At 40.9% G+C, this 7,222-nt stretch overlaps 2 long non-coding RNA genes across 2 annotated transcripts; both read left to right on the forward strand.

Annotated features, from left to right (window-relative positions):
- The first annotated feature begins 3,252 nt into the window (after positions 1-3,252).
- Positions 3,253-3,969, forward strand: LOC136546136 (uncharacterized). The gene is made up of 3 exons (XR_010781266.1): positions 3,253-3,343; positions 3,425-3,661; positions 3,777-3,969. It is a non-coding gene; the product is annotated as an uncharacterized lncRNA (long non-coding RNA).
- Positions 3,970-5,327: 1,358 nt separating this feature from the next.
- LOC136546137 (uncharacterized) lies at positions 5,328-6,211 on the forward strand. Its single transcript, XR_010781267.1, has 3 exons — positions 5,328-5,547; positions 5,640-5,902; positions 5,984-6,211. It is a non-coding gene; the product is annotated as an uncharacterized lncRNA (long non-coding RNA).
- Positions 6,212-7,222: the final 1,011 nt, after the last annotated feature.

Consider the following 7,222-nt stretch of genomic DNA (forward strand, 5'->3'; position numbering starts at 1 on the left):
TCGTGGGTCATGATTGATTTATAATAACAAGTACAATACACCCAGATATAAGTAATATAAAGAAACATCATCAGCTAGATGGATATAACCAGTGTAAAGCATTGAGCCGATAAGTTTAACGAGAAGGGATATGACATGCTAACAAATTGATTGTCTGGTATAAATGGATCTATAAATGCTCTGAATCTAACCCGTTACCATCAACAGTGAGGTTTGACTAGATCGATACAGCTATGATAATGATAACAAACTAAAGCCAAAGAATCCTTAAAACCATCTATATATTGACAGGCTCAGGAAAGCGTGCCATATATGTGAAAGCACTGGTGAATCGGCTAAAATAGCCGATTGCATGCATAGCAAACAAACATAGTACATATCTTGACCATGAACAAAACCACTAATCGATAGTCTCTAACCCAAAGTCTTACTAGTGAGGTTCGACCAAATCGATGTAGCTATGGTAGTGTCATTAGATTGGATCTCATTAACTAGTGAGTTTATTCAGGATTGAAACATGTCTTTGAATGCATACTATGTTTGATTAGAATAGAGATAAAACAGCCGATCTAGCAGAATCAAGTCATCAATCATAAGATTCAAAGCGTGACCAGACTAGAAGATGACCAATTATGATGATATGATGCTGATCTATTTCTATCTCAATCAGGTGATTTATTATAATTAATGGGACATTAATTAGAACAAGACTGATAACTGGTGAATCAGCCAAAAACAGCAAGGAAAATCTTACTAATCTTAGCAGATTCGATAACTAGTGATATTCTATTAAACAATAATTGTTTAACACAAGATCGATAACTTTGATCTGTATTATGATTCGTAAGAGATCAATCAACTGATGCAGCCTTACAAATAATGACACAAATTGATAACTAACTTATATTATACTCGTAAAAGATCAATCGGCTGATGCAGCTTTACAAGTATGATACAAGCCACGACGGTACTCACAAACAAGCCAGAGGTCGACCGGATCGATGCAGCCCTGCTTATTGAAGAACTCGTCAAGATCTATAGTACTCCTACTCCTAACGGTTGGCATGAAGCCAAAAAAGTGATTGTATTGATTGATTGTGTGTCCCTTTAAAATAACCGGGGTCCAATATTTATACCCGGAACCAAAATATGAATCCTACTCAAATACGACTCATTACAATTCTTGGAATAAAACAAAACATTCCTAACTTAAGATAACTTGGACCCTAATCTTTTCCTTTTTGTAGAGTCTGACATATTCTCCCCGACGCCATCCATACATAGTCCATTGATGTTGTCTACTGACGTCATCTATAAAATAGTCGGTCCCAGTACCGCATTTGAATCAGCTGATATCGAACTTTACGCCATAATCCTAGAAGCTTCGAGTTCCCACGTTCTTCTTCCCAAATTTTGGTGTAAACACATGCCCCCTAATTTTGGGATAAAAATGATTTTATTCCAAAATTTCATTCATCTATTCACCGCGTTGCAACTAGCTATTTCAAAACAAATGTGTGAGTCCTGACTTTTTGGGCCAACTTTATATAGTATCCCAATAGTATCACCTTCTATCCATTCGGCCGATTTACTTTCCCCTTCTTTTTCGAGCAAGCCTCAACAACCAAAGCGACCACCACTAGAGCTCCAACCCTAGTAGTTTCTCTACTTTGCTCGAGCTGCTTTTCAAGTCACTCCTCTACAACCCTTTCTTAGATTCAGATCTATTCCAACTAAGATGGCAACAAGTGACTACATCCCTAAGGTACGTCTCCGAATTTCCACCCCTCAACTATCAACCGCTGCTCTGTATTTTTTCTTTCCCTTAAGTTTATCTCATCTGGTTCTCTAGGGAATGGAAAATGAAATTTTGATCCTTTCGTATGTTGTTCCAAATGCTTATTACCATGGACCCATGGGAGATACTAATCCTTTGGATTTTATCTACCAAGAAACCAATCAAATCCCTTTTAGGCAGTCTTTGGTAGATCTATCTTCTTGGAACACCAAAAATCCCTTTAGGAATTGGCCCAAATTGCCCAGGGGATGGAGAGACTCGTTCCATAGAGTGTCAGACAAAAAGGGTAGAGACTGGGAAGTTTACGATTTAAGCCAATGCCTGACACTTTCATTGTCCGGAATGGACAGAAATGATTCACTCCTAATTGCCGCTTCTTACTTCTGGTGCAACACCTTGAATGCCTTCATCTTTGGTCACGACCCAATGACTATTACCTTGGCCGATGTTTATATGTTGACTGGCCTCAGAATAATAGGACCAATGCAGCCATATGAACTCCTAGGCGCTGGGTCAAAGAAACTGGCCAAAATATTGAACTGCACAGGATGGGCAAGCTATATCTAGAATCACATTGGGAATGAATCGACTATTAGTGAAAGAGAACATGTGGCCTTTCTAAACATGTGGTTAGAAAGATTAATCTTCTGTGGGTCATCTTGTGGTCTGACTTACAATCACAAACTCTTGGTAGAGCATCTAGCAGTAGGCGTTGAGATTCCTCTTGGAAAGTATCTGTTAGGACCAGCTTACCACTTGATGCACCAGGTGGCTGCCTAGCTGCTGAAGAATGAAGCAGTGCACACCATCAGCGGCCCTTGGTGGTTAATACAAATGTGGTTAAATTTGTATATGCACAAGATTGTGAAGCCAAATCTCTAGAATTTGAGTTTTCCCTCCTCCAATTTTGATGAGGAATATAAAAGCAAAGAAGAAAGAAACTGCCAGTGTATGAACTATGGTGAAGCTGCAATGGCCATAATAATTGATGTCAATATAGGCCACCTCTTCAAGAAGTTTTATAGAGAATTTGATGCAGACATTCTGACCTAGCTACCCTATGATGAAGATGAAGATAATGAGTTGGTCTTCCCATTCAAATTTTGATTTGATCAGGCTGCTCAGACAAAACGGCAGCTGTAATCTTCAATTCCTTCATCAAGCCTTGTGTTCTACTAGCCGAATTTCATCATGGCCACGATAAAATGTCCATAGGTTCTTTTCTTCTAGATAACCTTCCAACTTATGAATTTTACAACCCTTCTTTCGTAGCTCATTAGTTTGGCCTTAGTCAACTGCCCCCCCCCGGCTATTTTTCAAAGATATATTGGTACCAAGAGAAGGCATCAATGAGGCAATGGAAGCTTCTAGAGTTTTATAGTTAGAATGAAATCTTCCTTCCCTCTATCTGCATGAATGGACTAGAGCCTCCTTCACTTTTCATTTATATGATCCTAGTGGCAAGAGTGGCACTCCCACCTCTTCTACAGGACAGTTTATCCTAGTTGCATAGCTCTGGATGAAGATTTTGCTTCCGACAGTGAGGTAACTAGCTAACTCTTTTCTTCCATAAAGGTCATCTACTAAAGTCCCTCTATCAACTCATCTAATAGAACTCCCTTGCAGGATGCTGAATTCAATCCCCCAATTGTGGATAGAAAAGAGCATGCCCTAGAGTATTATCCGCCATGCCCAATCTCAAGACTGGGATCAACTACACCTACACTAAGGAAGCTAATGAAAACCTAGGCTGCTCCTACAATTGTAACATATCAATCTTCAAAACGCAAGACAGCCCAAGGGGTAACCTAGAAAACCATTACTAGGAAAAGACTTCGCAGAACGAGACCATCAACTGCTCAGGTAAAAGAATTCATCCTCTTCCCAAAATGATATTCAACTTCAACTTCTGATTCTTTCCTCACAGTTATCAGCCATTGCATCTCAATTTGCTTTGGGTGCTGAACTATTGTCCTAGACATTTAAATCAGCATCAACCAAACCTTCATCGGCTGATCCTCAAAAGGAGCCGATTTTGGTTGAACCAACTGATGCTTCTAAGACTGCAGAAGATGAGAATCCTTCCACTTCACTTCCTGATGTTGCCAAGGTATCTCCTCAAAACCCTTAATTATTATTCAATTTTCACCCTTCTCTGACCATTTACCATGCTAGACACTCCCTGAGGAAACATTCACGCAAGAGCAGAAGTCTGTCAGTCTACCAATTGAAAATGATCCTATCGATGTTGACACCCAGACTGTTGAATCTCTAGTCTAGCAAACAATTGATGGTAAGAAAGTCATATACCTAGTTTATCTTCCTACAACCATCATAATCTTTTGAAACATCTCCCTGATGTCTACAGATACCATCACTAAAAGTTCAGAGCCGATTCAACCAGATACCATAGGTTCATCATCAGCTATTCGTTCTCCTTAGATAGAAACTACCCTAGAAAAGGTATTGTACCTTCTCATTCTTCTTATTTTCAAGCAACTTGTTATTTCTTAACAAAAAATTTCCTTACCCACCTATAGGCACTTAACTCACTAGCTCTGAGCTACTCTTTTAACTTTGAAGAGTACATAGATGAAGGTGATATTAGCTCATCAGCCACCTCTCTCCAAGAGACTTTATCAGAAGAGATCAGAAATCGGCTAAATGACATATTGCCAATGCTCGAGAAGGATATAGCCGATTTGGTCCAAGATGCAGATCTAATGCGAATAATCTTCTTAGCTATCAAGGATAATTTCTCCAGATCTTATCGAAGCCTTGACACCTTTATCCATCATTAAAGATCAAGCCCCAAGGGTGAAAAATGCTTAGAGGAACCTGTCTGACTGTGAAGCTTTGATGGCCAAGAAAAAATCCAATAAACAAGAAGCCAGGGAATTAGCACAACTAATTGATAATCTAAAGAATTCCTCTTCCAGATTTGAACTAGAGTTGAATTAGTTGAGAGCTAGGCATATTGAACTTGAGAAAGAACTAGAAAGTTTGAAGGCTGCCATCAATTGCCATTAGTCCAACTTGGTTTAGATCCCCAATGCCATCAAACAGAAGAAACAAGAGATGCTGACCAAGGTCAAAGAAGGCAAGGCCATTCGCAGCAGCCTTGATAACACTCCTGGATCAGTCAAAGAAGACAAGCAACAAATCACAGAAGTCGATGCTATCCGGCTAAAAGCATTGAAAGTAATCTAGGATGTTCTAAACTTGTAATCTGCATACCAACATTTGTAACATATACTTTGTGTGGAACTAATGATAACCATATTTTCTGCAGATCTGTTGTATCTTTCATCTTGGCTACAGAGCCAATTTGAAAATAGCTGATTCCAGACCTCTGACTTTAATCCAATTAACTCTGAAACATGGCTTCCACTAAGAAATTCCTCAATCTTCTATCCTCAGTTATCAATGATGCGTTCTCTTCGGCATTAGTGAGGCGGTGCTTCGCCTTATATTAATTGCGGTTGCCTTTTGCACGTCCCGAGATACCTACTACCTCGTTTCATGGCTATAAATACCAGCCAAGGACTCTAGCCTCAAACACATCCACACTTGCAACTGCTTCTGTTCTCTGCACTTCTTTGCCTTCACAAACCCTATAGCAGTTTTCTTCCTCCTCTTCATAGATCTATACCAGCATCCATGGCAGGAGAGGATGACCATGGCAAGCACGCAGCAGAAGATCTCCTAGAGGAGAACTTGCCAATGAGTCAGCACCTCCACCGTATGAGGTGAGATTGATATCTTCTGCTCATAGCAATGAAGTTTTCTAACTTGTTTATAGGTTCATCCTGAATGACAGCCTTCATCCACTTCCTTCTAGGGCTGGAGAGCCCTTCAATGCTACATCTGATGCCACCTCCATGTTGGATTCATCATCGAACTCCATCGACACCTACAACAACGACGATGCCTGGTGTTTCCCCTAGGAGTGGAGGGTGGCCCAGGACCGTTACTTTGAGGTGACTCGGGAGAACGGTCAGCTTGAGATCTGCCTCGGAGCCTCTCAAGCCACCCTCCTCACCATCGAGGAAGAGGCCAGCGCTACTCGGGCGCAGCTGGCCGAGTTCGACGCCATGGTGGCGGGTAAGATGAACTCCAAGAAAACCCTTATTTCAATTTCCACTGTCTTTGTCTTGATATCCCCTTTGTTTCTGTGATTGCCAGCCCTGATGGTGCAGTTGGAGAACCTCCAACTGGCGGTGAATGTGGCTACGATGGCCGTCAACGCCCGAGGCCCTCTCCTCAACAACCGCCTGCATGATGTCCCAGTGCGCATCTAGGAGATCGCCCTCCGTGGCGTTCACCGCAGCACGGCGGTGGCCCTGGCCGTGGCGTAGGTCTAGACTAGGCATGATCTCCGCACCATGGAGCTAGGCTTCCCAATGGCTAACGATGCCAACATGCATGAGGACCTGATCGAGGACTTTGAAGACACCGCAGCAGCCATCGTGGACATCACCTCAGGCCAGGATGTGACAAATAATGTCTTTGATTAGTTTGTACTTAGGGGCAAACTAATCAATAAACAAAACTCCTATTTCTTATGAATGTGTCTCTGTGAATTCTCTGCAATATCATGATTGTCTCTGTGTTCGTTTTTGCTCTATAGGTGATACATATTGTATCGGCTTTTCCCTTTTAGATTTAACTCTTCTATTTTTGTGCAAGAGGCGATACCCTTCGGGTACTGGCTATTAGAGCCGATGACTAAACAAATTGACTATCAAGTATTAACCCAGATGCTAGGATAATATTTCTTTAGATATTTTCCATTGATCGCTCTATCAAACTCCTCTTCTCCTTCTAGCGTTTCCAAAATATAAGCATTGCCAGGCGCACAACGTTTAATCTGATAAGGACCTTCCCAATTAGGTGGCCACTTACCAAACTTATTGTCCTTAAATCCAATTGGCAATTTTACTTTACAGACTAATTCTCCTTCACCAAACTACTTGTTCTTGACCTTTTTGTTAAAATGCCTTGCAATCCTTAACTTATTGGCTTCAATATTCTCAAGAGCACACAGCCAATGACAACTTAAGTCCTCTAAACCATCCATCATTAGATTCTTGTAGACCACTACTATCAAATCATTCTATAATGTAACACGTCATGATCCAGTCTGGATTTCCCAAGGAAGAACTGCATTATGCCCATATACTAGCTCAGAAGGTGATGATTTAATCGATCCATGTCAAGCCATCCTGTATGCCCACAATGCCTCATTGAGTGTTAAGTACCATTTCCTTGGTTGCTCCTCGATTTTCTTCTTAATCAATTTAATCATAATTTGATTGGATGCCTCTGCCTGGCCATTAGCCAGAGCATAGTAAGGAGAAGAATTTAATAACTTAATTCCCATACTGGCAGCAAAACCTCTAAACTATTCTGATGTAAACATTG

This window comes from Miscanthus floridulus, chromosome 3, assembly GCF_019320115.1.
Source record: "Miscanthus floridulus cultivar M001 chromosome 3, ASM1932011v1, whole genome shotgun sequence".
NCBI classification, from domain to species: Eukaryota; Viridiplantae; Streptophyta; class Magnoliopsida; order Poales; family Poaceae; genus Miscanthus; species Miscanthus floridulus.